This window comes from Camelus ferus, chromosome 17 (assembly GCF_009834535.1).
Source record: "Camelus ferus isolate YT-003-E chromosome 17, BCGSAC_Cfer_1.0, whole genome shotgun sequence".
NCBI lineage: Eukaryota > Metazoa > Chordata > Mammalia > Artiodactyla > Camelidae > Camelus > Camelus ferus.
In genome coordinates this window covers 30,195,565-30,211,460 of record NC_045712.1, presented here as the reverse complement: position 1 = coordinate 30,211,460, position 15,896 = coordinate 30,195,565, and the positions used below count along the sequence as shown (strand labels likewise).

The 15,896-nt window shown below is 51.6% G+C and overlaps 1 pseudogene; it reads left to right on the top strand.

Annotated features, from left to right (window-relative positions):
* Positions 1–8,416: 8,416 nt before the first annotated feature.
* LOC102509082 lies at positions 8,417–15,519 on the top strand (annotated as a pseudogene).
* The last annotated feature ends 377 nt before the right edge of the window (positions 15,520–15,896 follow it).

Genomic DNA, 15,896 nt, shown 5'->3' with positions numbered 1-15,896 from the left:
TGGGCCCCGGCCTGCGCCCCAAGATGGCGGCGCCCAGGGGCAAGGACCCCGTCTCCCGGGCAACGGGCTGCCCGCCGGGCGCCTGCCTGCGCGCGCCGCGCGGACCTCACCTCGCAGGAACCAGCCAGGCCATCTGCTCTTTCCCACCGCGTCTCCCCCGCAGGACCACTGGCCTTTCTACTCCTTGACACGGTCAAATTTAGCTTAAACGGAGAAGGTAAAGGCCAGGGCAGAAGTTTCAGCAGAAACAGGTTGTCTGCACAGTCTCAAAGTATCCCCCTGAAATACTCAGTAATTACCAAGTGGGAAGTAGTAAGTTGATGTTGGAGAATCCCGGCAGACACCACCTTGACCAAGGGATCAAGGTTAACGTCACCGCCTATAAGACATAGTGACGTCACGTACCCCACCCAGAAGGACACGTCACTCCTGTGGTATTGCCCCAGAACTGCTGAAAATGCAATCACCTCAGTGCAACCACAAGAAACACCAGACAAACCGAAAGCACCTTGACTTTACCCCAGTGAGGCCCATTTCCGACTTCTATTCTAGGAAACTGTAGAGATAATAAATTCGTGTTGCTTTAAGCCACTGAGTTTGTGGTCATTTGTTAGCGCAGCAGTAAGGAACTAATACAGACGGTATGCTCTCTGCGGGCAGGGATGCTGTTGTGAACAAAAGACACTGCAAACCATATCAGTAAACAAAGAATGCTGAAGCCATCGAGTCAGCCACTGCCGCCACCCCTCAGTGGAGACAAACCTGCAGCCTGGCCTCTGCAGCCACTCACAATGGTGCACTGCGAGGGGACTCAGAACAAGAAAGAACAGGGCACTGGCCCTAGATAGCTAGGTGCTTGTCAAAGGAATGAATTCGGTGAGCCCAAATGTTTGCTCCCTCCCATACGTAGAAAAGCATTAAATTATTTAACTTGAGATGTCTGGTTTTCTTCAGTTAACAATCATTTAATGTTTCAACTACCTGGTCTTTGTTGTAAAACTCCTATATATCCTAGCTCCTCCCCTATCCCTCAGGGTGGTCTCAGAGGCTGTCATCCCCCCAAATAAAACAGAACTCTCAACTTTAAGGCTGTGCATTTATTCCAGTCAACACTGCCTACATTGTTCATGCCAGGAGCGCAGCATGCGGTACGGGATGGCCAGTAGGCACAGGCTGGGTGAATAAACGAGCTTTCCACTGTAGATGTTATTTATCCCTATCGTATAGGTGAGTAAACTCACATAATCAAGCCAGCAAATGTCAGGTTGTTTGGAAACCTTGAAAGACTCCAGACTAGGGCTCATTCCACTAACCCAGGCTGTTGAACAAAATCCCAGATTTTTATAGATAAAAGCATGCATTAGGGATCCCAGTCCAATCCTTATTTTCTGAATATGAAACCCAGGTCCAGGGAGGGCAACTGATCCCAAGGTTTGCAGCCATTTAAGAGCAAAACTGGGAGGGGCAGGGGTAAACAGGTCAGTTGGAGAGCGGGTGCTTAGCATCCATGTGGTCTTGGGTTCAATCCTCAGTACTGCCACTTTAAAAAAAAAGCAGAACTGCAACTAGAAGTCTGATCTCCAACACCCCATAAACAATGCCAGGACGGACAGTGCCAAACACTCTAACAGAGTCATTATTAAAACACAGTGCAGGGAATCTGTTTTGGCAGCAGTCAGTTGCAAATCTAGGGAGACCCAGCAGATCCCAAATGAATGAATCAATCTGATTTTTTTCTCACCAAATGTCAACTGTACAGCAAAGATATGCCTGAACCACCCCAGCATTTCAGACCGTGACCTTGGAGCAGATCTTCTAAAGCCATCAAGTGTTCAGAGACCGTGGCCCCAGCTGACCACTCACTCATGGCTGCTGGCAGGAGGCAACAGACGGAGGGAGCCAGCAACCAGAGTGTCATCTGTAATCTCAGAAACGACATACCATCATCGCTGCCATGGTCTACTGACAAGACCAACCCCAGCACAGGGCAGGAGCAGACAATGCAAGGCTGTGAGGGCCAGGAGGTGGTGATTACTGGGGACTGTTTTGGAGATTGGACACCACACTGACAAGTCAGTCTTGATCTTCTGCACTCTGACCACCCAGTGACACTCCTGGGAGGCAACTGCTGCTACCCGTGTCCTCTGTCTCCATGCAAGACGAAGTCAGGAAGGGGGACCACAGACTGCATCTGGCCCGGAGAAGGATCAATGACGAGTGAACAGTTTGTTACTTTTTATTTTAGAAAATACTGCCAAAAAGTCCTCCGTAAACACTGAAGCCATTTACGTTCTCTTCATTAATTCATTAATTCACTCCCTCCTGAAGCATTTTCTTGAGTTTTGAGTTGCATGGCCACCACACCAATCTGAAAGAAAGGCAGTCAAACACCTCTTTTTATTTATTTGTTTAATTATCTATTTTTATTGACATAGTTAGTTTACAGTGTTGTGTCAATTTCTGGTGTACAGTATATTTCAGACACACACACGTATATATATGTATGAACTGCTGCTAAAATGTTCCAAAACAACAATGGGTTAAACAAGAAAAATGTTTATTTCTCACCTAAGACTCCTATGGGAACTGGTAACTCCAGTTCCTTCCATGTGATTACTCTCCCATCTTTGACACATGGCTTCCAGCTCATGTTCAGGATGGCTGCATCTGCTCCCCCCATCACGCCTACATCCCAGCTAATAGGAAGAGAGGAAAGGGAAGAGGAGAGCACATTCCTTTCCTATAGAGTAAGGGTGTGAAAACTATGGCCTGCAGGCAAACCACCTGTTTCCGTAAATGAAGTTTTACTGGAACACAGGTGCACACATTCATTTGTACACGGTTTATGGCTGCTTTCCCACTATGAAAGAAGAAACTGTATGGCCCACAAAGCCTAAGCTATTTACTATTGAGACCGTTTGAAGAATTATGCCCACACCCATGTTCTTATTATATAAGATATTCACAGGAGGGAAACGGGTGAAAGATGACAGGGGCCAAATTAGCAGCTGTGCAGACTGATAGCCTGAGAGCAAGCAGGAATGAACTCTACCAGTTTCTCAACTCCTCTGGAAATCCCAAACCCAAATCAAAATTAAAACATTTTTTTTAAAAGCGGGGGGAGAAGGGTAGAGCTCAGTGGTAGAGCGCGTGCTTAATTAAATGCATGAGGTCCTGGGTTCACTCCTCAGTACCTCCATTAAAATTAAAAATAAATAAATAAATAAAAACCTAACCACCCCAAATTTTTAAATAAAAAAATAAAATAAAAAACATACTGTTAAGTGAAAAGCAAGCCACAGACTGAGAGAAGACCACTGAAACACATTTAACAGAGGAACTCCTACCCCAAATATATAGAAAAATACAAATTAACAAGAAAAAGACAGACAACACAGTAGAAAAATAAATACAAGCACTTGATCTGGCACTTCCAAAAGAATTATTCCAACACTGGCCGGACTCAACAGTGGGTCTAAACTGGCAGAAGAAAGAATAAACAAACTTGTGACAGATCAGTGGAGATTATGCAGGAGGCCAAACAACAGAGAGATTAAAAATAAAAATAAGTGAAAAGAGCCCCAGAGAAATATGGGGCACCATCGAGCACACCAGCACACGTAAGCTGAGCGGAGAGCGAGGAGTGAGAGGAGGAGGAGCAGGAAAAATAGTCCAGGGAATAACGGCTGAATACGTCTCAGATGTATTGATGAACAGTAACTGTCACATCCAGGAAGCTCAAGAAAACCCCACTGGGATAAACAGAAAGAGGTCCACAAACAGACACATTATATTAAAAATGCTGGAAGTCAAAGACAAAGGGAAAACCTCGAAAGCGTCAAAGGACAAAGGACCCGTAACACACAAAGGAGCTCCCGTGAGAGCAACGGCTAACTTGGCAGCAGGGCAATGGAGGCCAGGGAGTGGTGGGACGACACAGCCAAAGGGCTGAAGACATGCCAACCATCTCAGAGAAACCAGAAAATACTTTCAGATGAACGAAAACGAAGGCACAACGTATGGGTACTTAAGGGATGAAGCTATCACAGTGCTAAGATGAAAGTTTGTAACAGTTAATTATCTATGATAAGAAAAAAGAATGATCTCAATCCATAACCATAAGGCACTAGTAAAAGAAGAGTAAACTAAACCGAAAGCAGGCAGAGGGGAGGAAGCAATAAACATCAGAGCAGAAATTAGTGGAATGGAGAACAGAAAACAACAGGGAAAAGCCAACTAAACCAAAGCTGGTTCTTTGAAAAGATCAACAAAACTGACAAATCTACAGCTGGATTGAATGAGAAAAAAAGAGAGAAGACTCAAATTAGCAGAACCAGGAATGAAAGAGGGGACATTGTCGTTGAGCTTACAGAAATTGAACAGGATCAAAAAGAAATACTATGACCACTTGTATGTTAACAAATTATATAACCCAGATGGAATAGTTAAATTTTAGAAAAGCACAAACTACCTACGTACTAAAGAAACGCACGATCTGAACAGTCCTAGAACAAGGGAAGATGTGGAAGCCACCCACAAATGAAAAGCCCGGGGCGGATGGCGTCAAGGGGGAATTCTACCGAACATCGAAGAATCAATACCAACCTATCTCAGGCTTTTCCAAAAACAGAAGAGGAAGGAGCACTTCCCAACTCATTCTGTGAGACCAGCATTACCCAGACACCAAAACCAGGAAAAGCCATCAGAAGAGAACTACAGGCCAATCATCTTTCATGAATATGTATGCAAATATTCTCATTAACATATTAGCAAACCACATCCAGCAAGGTGTAAAAAGAATTACACACCATGACCAAGTCGGCAAATATAAAGGAAAACATAAACGTACTTTCTGTTTGTGGCTCTTTTTTCTCTTCTGATTTAAAAGACAACTACAGAAAGCAATACATGCACATTGTGTAGATGAAGGTACAAAACCTCAATGTTTCTTTTTGTCTGGAATTTTTGTGTTGTCCAGCGTGAATGTCACACATAAATTTAGGTGCGATATTAGACAATTCCAGTATTGGACAGTCATAGAAAAATAGGATGAGTTTTCTTCATTTCATTTCTTCCACAACAAGACATTTGTGCACCTGCACACCTGGCTTGACAAACCTTGCCAAGGACAGAAATGCATCTTCTCTAGGTCCTGGACTCCCACCCAGGGGTGTGATGAGGGAGAACTTACAACTCCTTACTTAGGATACAGGTACCACGGATCTTGGAAATGTGAATTCCAAAGACATCTAGTCTGCCCCCTTCTTATAAGGAAGACAAGACTGCCAGACTCCTGACACAGCCAGGGCTGCCTTCGGGCACTGCCCAACCTCAGGCAGGTTCCCGATGAGCAGGCTGATAGCGAGGTGGTACCAGAGCATCGCCCCTGGGGCAGACCCATCGCCAGCCACTGTGAAGGGGTCAGGAGGCACCATCTGGCTTCCTCTAGGTGGACCTGGGCTCCGTGCTTCCCAGCGCCATCTCCGCAACCACTGCCATCTGCTTCGCACATAACCTGGACACGGCCCCAGCGATGAGCTCAGCAGGTGTGCTCATGCAGCATCTGCCAGGCAGCTAGCCCTCTGGAGTGGCCTCCCCACTCTCGGTGCCAAGGTCCCGACCTGTGCACCACACTGCCCCTGCTCTGCTTCCCCACTTCATCGTCTCCCCGCTCAGGGGAGTTCTGTGCAGCCCCTGGGAGCTAGGTGGCCACCCAGCCGGTGGCAGTGCCCACTGCCGTCCTGGTGAAGGGGCACACGGAGACCGCGTCATTCTTCACCATCACCCTGATCAAGGTCACGCCCTCCTACCCTGTCAGTGTCACCTTGCAGAGCAGCCCATCTCCCAGGCGAGCATCCTCACTGCCAACCACATGGTTCTCAACATAAGCGGCCAGTGCCTGGTAACATCGTCTCCTCCCTGCCCGCCTCCAGCAGCATAGTGGGGACAGGCGGTGTCTTCGATGACTTCATCAGGCCTGGGTGGCCATCTGCTGACCACCATCTGTTACCTGGCCCGGTCCCAGCTAGAATTCTGCAGCTATGGCAAGAGGCAGACCGGAGCAGCAAGGAGGACCACACAGAGGCTGGTATGTCAGCCCCAGCCCCCAGCTTTCCTCCAGCCGTCCTCAGAAACATCACAGCCCAGCTGGGTCCCTTTGCTTTGTCGTCTCCGACATGGGTGTGTGGTACAGCTGGGGCCACAACGTCTGGCCTGACATGGAGGCCAGCAGCCCTGGGAAAATTACTTCATTCTTGTGTCTTGTCTTGACTTTTAACAGCTCTGACGGCTAAGCTACCACCTTGTGGTTGTTTGCAACTGGCCAGGGAGGACCAGCCACTGGCTGTCAGCTTGCTGCTGGCCTGAGTGGCGTCCCTGCCATGAGTCCCGCTGTGTACACCACGATGGGATGAACGCCCACTTGGGACCTTCAAGCACAAGGGGTCAAGTAGCTCAAGGGGGAGCTTCTGGGATGCTGGCAACATCCTCTCCCCTAACTTAGGTACTGGTTACCTAAATATTCATGTTACTATAATTTACTAAATTGAACACGTATGTTTTATGCATGTATATGATCATTCACAATGAGAAAGAGTTTAAAAATTTTAAGAGTCTGACCCTGATAGCACACCACACAAGCCTCAGCTGTGCCTAACCTTGGACTACTTACTGCAGGGAGACAGAGTAACACTTGTCTATTTAAGCCACAACAGAAGAGTATTCTATTTTTTGCAGCCAAACACAATCATAATTATATGTGATCAATATAATCTTGGCGCTTATTCCATAATAGCACTGACTTATTCTTTTTACAGGCTGCATTGTACTCCATCACATGATTGTGTCTCATTTTTTAAGTAGACCAGTTCCCTATCGATTGTTTCCAGGCTTTGGCTATTCAAACAATGCTCGATTCTATCTTTTTGTACATGCGTCTGTGCACAGGGGGCATTACACCTGTAAGACAATTTCCTAGGCCTTGAAGTGCTTGACCAAAGGATTCATGCAAAGGATTAATTCTGTTAACAGATGTTGCCAGCTTGGTTTCTAATGAGGTTGTAAAAATGTACACGCTCACAGTGCCTGTTTTCCCCAGCCTTGCCAACACAGTATCCCATCAAAAGCCATACCAAATGATAGTGCAGGACACCAAATCGCTCTCCTCAGGGATCCCCACTACCCTGGTTTTATAGGTAAGTAAACAGATTGCCAAGGATAAGGGACCTACGTTTTCCAAGTTCAGCCCCCACTTCTCAGACTGAATTAATACCCTCTAAGAGCAGATACGGTAGCTGCTGCCTGTGTTGTAACAATTATTATTACTCTCAGCCCCATTCTGCAGGCTGGAAGCCATTCCTTCTCGTCTGGTGCAGACGGCGGGACAAAGATGCTGTTCCATCCTCTCTAGCCCATACCCTGTGGTACTTCCTGCGGCCAGTCCTCCTTCCCCCTCCCTCCCTCCCACCCCCTCCTCTCCCCTCCCCACGGGCCTGTCCCACGAGGCTGCGAGAACTGTGATGGCTGGGCCCGTTCCTTCACCACCTTTTTTGCACACGCCAAACAGGAAGAATGTGTAGCAGGAGAGATCAGAGTCTCCCGCCCCAACTGTATGGGCGCTTCTGCTAGCTGTTCCGGGACCCGGGGACCTGGACCGTCCACTTCCTCTGCCTCGTCTGCAACTCGGAAACGCGGGTACCAGCGCCTCGAAGGGCTGCACCGCGAGGAGACGACGTGCGCGCGGCACGTGGCGGCTGTTACCAGTACTACCAAAGGACACGACGCGGACGGCAATTACGCGCCAGGTACTGTCGTCTCCAAACTCGGCCCTCGCAACACTGCCCGGCTTAGGCAACGTCACCCCATTTTACCTCCAGCCCCCTCCATCAGGGTGCAGCAGGGTGGGCGTGGGGGGCGCGTTCTCTCACCGGTAAACGGTGACAACGGCGCGGGAGGAACAGACCACGGGGACCCTCAGCCCACGCGGACCCTCAGCCCACGCAGGCGCCGCCCCCAGCCGCGAGCCCGCGCCATCCCAATGCGTATGCTCCGATGCCGCCCCAGCCGCGCCCAGCTCTGCGTTCACGTCAAGGCCCCGCCCCCAAGGAGACCCGGAAGCAGAATCCCCCGCGGGTCAAAGCGGCCATCGCTGCTCTGGCCCCACCGCCAGAGGGCGCGACTGCCGCCTATGTTGGCTCCCGCCTAGCGAGGCACGTCAGCGGGCCGGTCCCGAAAATGGAAGGGTTTGCCGTACAAGATGGCGGCTTCCGCTGTGGCGGTGCGGAACGCTGAGGGGCTTTCCTGTTTCGGGGACACGCGGCGCTCTGGGCGCAGGAATGGCAGCAGGTTCCTCGCGAAGGCCGGCTCCCGCAGAGCTCCCAGGCGGCTCTGTCGGGGGGTAAGTGGCCGAGGGCACAAGATGGCGGCGCCCACTGCGCGGCCGGAAGTGGAGGCGAGCGCGCGGCGTGGCCCGCCCGGGGCCGCAGGCGCGGGGCCGTCCCGCGCGGCCTTCCCCGCCCGGCCTTTGTGCTCCGCGTGCCCGGGGCTGCGCGTCAGCGGCTTTCCCTCCCAGCGCTTGGGAGGGGCGCTGGTCCCTGAGGCCGACTTCCGCCGCCTGGAGCCCCGAAAGCAGGAGGAACCGGGCGACAGGTTACAGCCCGTCCCTTCGGAGGAGTGTCCCGCCGTCGCTCGAGAGGAGGCGCCGAGCGGTTTCTGCCCTCGTGCGGCACCGGCCCGGGCTCCGCTGAGTGAAAGCGAGCGAAGCGTGGGGAACGCGGGTGGAAGCGCCGCGGTCTGCGGCCGGGGGGGGGGGAGGCCCTGCGAGGGCAGGGCGCGTGCGGGGCGTGTGGACGCAGAGGGGCCCCGAGGACTGGGACCCGTCGCCCGGGTTCACGACAGGTTTTGAAAGTACTTAAATGGGTGATTTAAAGACACGAAGTTCTTTTATAAGGTAACCATGAAAAAAGCAACGTGAAAAAAAATAGTGGGCTTTTTCAGCTGCAAAGACGGTGTTTAATAAAGATTCCTGCCACGCCACTTGTGAGGATCAAGTTTTCAAGGTCAGCACTGTAGTACTTGGGCAGAAGTCGGTGTGACAGTCCAAGCCCTGCTGGACGCTGGGCACAGCGGTTGTGGTTTGCTGCGGCGCGGCCTTCCGCCCCCCACCCCCCCACCCGGTTTCTGCGTTCGCGGGCAGGAGGGGCGCGCGGGGTTGGGCCTGGCGCACGGAACTCACTGAAGACCCGTTTGTTGGTTCATAAGTGAATGCTGGTCAGCTACAAGCACACGTGTTCTCCGTGGCTTCTGCTGCTGGGGCCTCTTCCTGGGTTCTTAGGGTTGCCATCGTGGAAAACAGTGGTAGCGCTGAATTAGAGTTTGAAGCAAGTTCTGCCTTCAGATCATCCAGAAATGCTTGAAAAAGTCAAGTACTCATTTCAGAATTGGTACTGATCTCGGGGATATTTGAACGTGAAAGAAGTGTCCTTCCTGACAGCTGTCGGCTCCTGAGCATTTGCTAGCTTGCCGGGGACGGAGCGAGTGGGCGCTCTTACACGTGGGGAGTGTGAAATACGGTAACAGAGTTGAGCCGAGTGCCTAACCTGTCCTAAGTGCTCGGTTAGTAGCCATTACTATTTTAGGGCAACGCTGAGTCGCTTGATACAATACACTTTTGCCACTGGGACCTTACACAGGTTTAAAAAATACACTAGTTGCATTAAAGATCTTACTATTGTTTGTATTGTTTTTAATTTTTTATTTTACATTTTAATTTTACTATTATTTTAGAGGCCACGTGGTATAATGGAAAGAATTTAGCGCCTTATTGTGTGTCATTAAATTACTTAACCGTTCGAGACTTCAGTCTCCTCACAAGCAAGACGAGAATCACAAAACCTGTTTCATAGGGCGACCGTGAAAGTAGTAGTTTGACATTATGAACGTAAAGCACTTGGGGTAGCACATACAGTAGGCACTCAGCAGGTGGTCTCCCGTGCTGTAACACTTCAGCCTCAAGGTTAAGGAACAAATACTGCATGCAACTTCCCGGGAGGGGCAGGAGCAGGCGCCGCAGGGTGACAGTTAACTCAGGAAGCCTACCAGGAGAAGTTGGAGGGACGGCAGGTCTGCTGGCCCCGGGGCCTCGGCTTCCTGTCTCCACCAGGAGACTGCAGACACTATCTGCAGGCCAGACTGTTCGCAGGGGTGCCCCCTGCCAGCAGCCACCTGTGCTGTGCAGTTCGCAGCCTCCTCTTTGGAGCGTCACACAGTGCCTGCTGCTCAGAGCCCTCAGCCACTATTTCTGAGGCTCATTGCTCATGCTTCCATATTTCACATGAAACATGTACTGCATATGTTCAAAATAAAAATTTTTTAATTGTAAAATACACATAAACATAAAATTTACCATCTTAATCATTTCTAAGTGTACAGTTCAGTGGCATTAAGTACACTGCTCTGTATACAACTCCAGAAGTCTTTGTTTTACAAAAAATGAAACTCTGTACCCATTAAACAATACCTCTCTATTTTTCCTGCCCCCAGGTCCCTGGCAGTCAGCATTCTGCTTTCTCTCTGTGAGGATGACTACCCCAGGGACCTCATGAATCATATCATACAGTATTTATCTTTCTGCAACCAACTTATTTCACTGAGCCTGATTTCCTCAGGGTTCGTCCGTGTTGTAGCATGACGATTTCTTCCTTCTAAAGGCAGATGAACAATCTCTCGCACACACAGGTCACTGAAGAGGAGCAGAAGATGCTACCCACACGTGCCCCGTGGTCACGCGGATTCTTTTGAACCAAAGGCAATCAAGACCCAGCAGTTTCAGGAAAAACTTGCACCTCTCCCTTAACTGCCTTAAAGAATTGGAGTCGGGGACCAGCCCGCAAAGAAAGCAGTTAGCAGGGATAAGTCTCATCTGAGAGACTTCCCTGCAGGGCAGGGTCAACATCCAGTCAGCGAACATGCACTCTGCTCTTCCGCTCTTCCCGTGAGGGGCCTCGTCCCCCGGCTCCAGCCCCTTAGCCTTCAGCGAGGAAGCAGGTCGGCCTCAGCGGCCTGACTGCCTCTGGCTCTCAGATTTTTATGGGGCTTCCATGCATATGAAGTTAAATTTGTTTTTCTCCTGTTAGTCTATCCTATGTCAGTTTAAATATTAGACCAGCCAATGAGCCTAGAGGACTAGAAGGAGGAATTTTCTGCCGACACCATGTTTTGTTTATTCCTCTGTCAGTGGACACGTGGGTTGCGTCTGCCTTTTGGCTGTTGTGAATAACACAGCTTTGCATGTGGGGTGCACACATATTTTACAGTGAAGAAATGTCCAATAGGATCAGAGAGAGCAGAGTAATTCTGAATGATTAAAAAATGCAACAGTAAGTTACTTACAGAGTCATTAAAAGATTTTAAAGCTATAGTTAGTCACTGTGCCATGAGGCACCCAGTGATGGGCCACGGGTTTAAGGTTCTGTGACAGTCGTGGTCTTCCTCTCTGCCCTAACAATGGGTTTGGGGGATATTGTGGCTAATCTTGCTTAGAGATGGTGTCAAAAACCTACAGAGTGGGTGCATGAGATAGGAATGGGAGAGCTTGGACAGAGGGCTGTGAAGGGAAGCGTCGGGAGCACCTGCCTAGGGCCCGACGCACTCTGTCGCCTGTGCGCGGTGGGCAGCAGCAGTGCCCGTCCCTGGGGCGGCTGTGGGGACAGGTGTGGGCGTCCGGGGGATAAGGGCTCACCTGGCCAGCGGTGGGCGTTGCCCGTCCTGGTAGTGACGTCCCCGGATGTGGGGAAGTGTTCACGGTGTGCAGTTAATCCTTAGAAAGAACGCAGCGAATCCGGGTGAGGGGCACACGGGGCTTCTCTGTACTCTCCTTGCAACACAAGAGGGAGGCCTGTGGTCGCGGCCGGAGGCTCCGCTGGCGCTGCGCCGCGCTGCCGGCTGCCCTGCGTTCTCCTGGCTGAGGGGTGGGCGCTGCGGCGCAGGGGCCGCCGCCTCGCTGTTGGGTGGGGCCTTCTTACAAGGTTGACGACGTCACGCTTCAGAGCAAAGTCAGAAGCTTAGAATATTAGCAGCTCAAGGTTTGAAAGCCTTTCAGCAGTCATCCAGTCCCACTTCGCAGTGCCCTGGACGCCTTCCCCACCACCCAGTGTCCAGGCTCCGCTCGCGTTGCTCGGGGAGCACGGTGCGCCCCGGCTCGCAGGGCCTGTTCCTCTTTATGGCCAGCTCTGGCTGTGGGGAGGGCTTTCCTCATTTGGAGACCAGATCTGATCCCTTTCTCTGTTCTCAGAGATGTACAGAATGTGCCCCACCCAAGACGGGCAGTGAGGGACTTCAGAAGTGCCACCCTGAACTCGGATGACCTGTTCTTTCCCAGCACAGGTCTTTCCCCCAAGCTCCAGCCCGCCGCACAGCCTGCTCCCTCCTGGCCCCTGCGTTTGTCTGTCCCCGTGTGTGTGTGTGTGTGTGTGTGTGTGTGTCCCCGGGCACCTCGGACTCAGCACTCCCACAGCACGACTGCTCTCTCCTTGCTCCTCCAGAACGCAGGGTGCACATTGCTGTTTGTCTCTACTACCGGTGACAAACAAATCAGGGCTTTTTCTCTTTCGTAAAAGCAGTGTTGCGTTATGCACGGGTGGCCGCTCCGTGGGGTCAGCGAGGACCCAGACTGCTGTCTTGTGATAGCAAACCCAATCTGTAGAGCCGTAACCCAGCAGGGTTTCACTTTTCTTGCGGTCTGGGGCCGGAGCTGCCTTTCTGCTTTGCTCCATCATCCTTGCCCTGCGGCTTTCACCCCTGTGCTGGTCACCTCAGGGTCGCAGGACGACTCCAGGCAGGGGGAAGGGGAAACAGTAGGCATCCTCGCCTGGCTCACTCAGCCTTCTTGTTCTGAGCTCTTCAGGAAGCCCCACCCAGCAGCTCCCACCTCATTGCCCGGAATCCGGCCACCGGCCACCTCTAGCTGCAAGGACTGCTGAGAAGTGGAGTTCTTTGCTGGGCACGTTGTTGCCCTGAACAATCAGGATTGCAGTCTGAGAACCAAGGCCAGGTGGGGATGTGAGCAGTGGCGTCTGTCACAGTAAAGCTTTCTTAGCAGCACTGGCCATGTTTCCTAACTGCAGGGCTTCTCAGAGCCCTTGACATTCCAGGGAGGATACTGTGGGCGTCCAGAGAACCCTTCCACAGGGGTCCCATCCCGGGAGTCATCTCGTGGCACGTTTCAGGAAACACAGAACGAGCCCCAGTCTCTCTTTAATTGTCTCGGAAGAGTTGTGTCTGAATTCCAGGTGGAGTTGTTTGTGTGTTTATGCTGCTGTTACATCATCAGAATGGCAGCTTTGATGGTGGCGATGACTGCATCCCTTTCTTCCAGTGTCCTGGTCTGCAAAGCCGCTGGCCATTTTCAGCGTTTCTTCCTCTTTCCTGGTGCTTAGGTTTCTCCCCGGGGCTCTTGCCGCAGAATCTTCACCCTTAACATGTTGAAGTGTTTCCTCCTAGTCTTCTTCTAGACTCTCTCTAGACTACAAGGGTACGTATGTTTACATGTGCTTTATGTTTGTAAAATACGTTGCACATATAGCGTGTATTATACAGACCAAATGCACGCAGGGCTGTGTGTATTTTTACAGAGAGTTGAACTTGCGTCCGTCTATGCAGCAGCAAGAATGATGTTTTTGGTTGGTTTTTGAGTCCCCTTCCAGGACCAGGAAGGCACGAGAGGAACACAAAAGGGAGGCCTGTGGTCGCGGCCGGAGGCTCCGCTGGCGCTGCGCCGCGCTGCCGGCTGCCCTGCGTTCTACTGGCTGAGGCGCGGCACGGGGCGGGCACGGCCCAGCGGTGGGGCGTGCGCTGCGCAGGCACGAGGCCCGGCTTCAACCTCCAGTACTTCCGTTAAAAAAAAAAAAAACAAAGACCCAACACAGCTGCCGAGACAAAGATGCAGAATAGCAGTGCCTGCCGAGGTGGGCATGTCTGCACGCGCACGTCCAGTCTTGGCAGCTCCAGCGGCCGAAGCACGGTGGGTCAGAATCAGAGTGGTGGCCATGGTCTTGAAGGTGGCAAAAAGGATGACAAGGACAAGAAAAGGAAATACGAACCTCCGGTACCAACACAAACGGGAAAAGGAGGAGGAAACAGAGGGACCGGATGCTGCCGCTGACTGTCACCAGTGGCCCCTCACCCTGAGCACCGGTTAAGAGCGTCAAGCTTAGAACTGAGGACTGTGTTCTCATGGTGGACGAATTTGCTAGAATTCAGAAACAGTTCAGAACCAAGGGATTTAAACAAGGCGGTTTCCTTCATTTGGAGCACAGATATAGCTCAGTGGTAGAGTCCGTGCTTAGCATGCACGAGGTCCTGGGTTCAATCCCCAGTAACTCTGTTTAAAAGTCAGAAACAAATGAAGCCTTTAGAAGAAAAGTAAGAAGAGGAAAGACCAAAGGTGGATGATCTGTGGGGGACTACAGTGTCAGGAGGAACCTTGGAAGAGGTGATTGACAATCAGACACCTTGGTGTCTGTGTCTGTGGGCTCAGAACGCCGCATCGGCATTCTTCTACTTGTGGGCAAGGTCCTGCTCACTCACTGGGTGCATGCTGTGACGGGGTGCTTGTGGGTGATGCAGGGCCCCAGGTCACAGTGACGAAGGTGGGGAAGATGCCCCAGGAGACCAGTGCTGATACTGGGGGCTTGGACAACCAAACCGAGGAAGCTGAGGAATCTGGAGCTTCCTCTCACTCATCCGGAATGTTAAGAAGAGATGGGTGCACAGGCATTCTCCATGGCTGACCTGGCATAGGTTAAACCTCACCGGCCAAAGCAGCAACAGCACATTGGACCTCGGCCACTTTCCAGAGAGTGGCTGGCTCTGAACTTACTTAGGAACCCCTAGGGATGGGCCCAAACTCATACAGGACTTGTTGCCAGTTGCTGAAGAACATGCACCATCCATCCTGTCTGTTGACGAAGTTGATGCAGTTGGGACGAGGAGACAGGATTCAAGTCCCGGTAGTGGGAGAGACGTTCAGAGAACAGTGTTGGGCTGGTTGACCAGTGGCATGGACTTGGTTCAGTGGGAGACGCAAAGGTGAACACGGCCGCAAGCTGAACAGAAAATTTGGGTCCAGCACTTACCAGACCAGACCAGGCTGACGGGATTGAGCTCCCCTGCCCGAGAAAAGGACTGAGAAGCACAACCCACACCGCAGGACGGAGCTGGCCGATGGTGTCATCCTAGAGGCCTTGGCCGTGGCCCAAGATGACCTCTCTGGTACACAGACCAAGGCAGTCTGTGCCAAAGCTGGCCTGACGACCTTGAGGGAACACAGAATGAAAGTAACAAGTGAAGGCTTTTTAAAAACCTACAGGAAATGTTCCGTATGAAAAACAAGAAGGTGCCCCTGAGGACTTCAGGGAGGTGGTTGGGGGTGTCCCAGGCCCCCAGAGGGACGAGGTCGGGGCCGTTGTCCGGAGGAATCCATGCTCCCCTGCTCTTTCTTGGCAGAGGACCCTGTGTCTTTGAGCGCGGTGGGCTGGATGCCTGCTGAGCTGCCTTCGTCTGTCGGTCACACGCAGCGCCCTCTTTCCAGTACAGTGCGCGCGCTCTCAGAAGAAAAAAATCCAAGCTTTCTCAATAGCTCCGTTTCAAGAAACGGTCAGGCGCCCAAGTTCCATCTGTCTTGTTGTTTCGCCGTCTCTGAGGAGTTCCATCATCTAAGCAGTCTGAAACTGCCACCACATGCAGCTCCAGCCAGTGGAGGCAGTGGGGGAGGGGGGCCTGCTCGCTGGCTGCTAAGGACACGACCTAGAAAGTTCTCATCCACTGGCCGCCACGTGAGGCTTCATTCTGAGCAGCCTTGTGTCCTTGACCTTTGCCTCCCTAGACTTCGTATTCTCCTG